Source organism: Anas acuta, chromosome Z, assembly GCF_963932015.1.
Source record: "Anas acuta chromosome Z, bAnaAcu1.1, whole genome shotgun sequence".
Lineage (NCBI taxonomy): Eukaryota > Metazoa > Chordata > Aves > Anseriformes > Anatidae > Anas > Anas acuta.
Window position 1 is genome coordinate 17,833,715 of NC_089017.1, and position 233 is coordinate 17,833,947.

Consider the following 233-nt stretch of genomic DNA (forward strand, 5'->3'; position numbering starts at 1 on the left):
ATGCAGATTAGACCTTTCTTTCACAAAGCCAGACAGCATATTCAAATGACATGTTTGATACTCCGTGGTTGATTTGAATCCACTGTACAGGTCTGCCCTTTTTATTTAGGTTTCACATCTTTGAGACACAGCATAACCCAAAATGAGGCAGTTAAGGAAATATGCAGTTGTAGAGTTAAATGCTCAACATCATCAGCCCTTCACACAGAAAGATGTGTCAACTCTCCATAGTG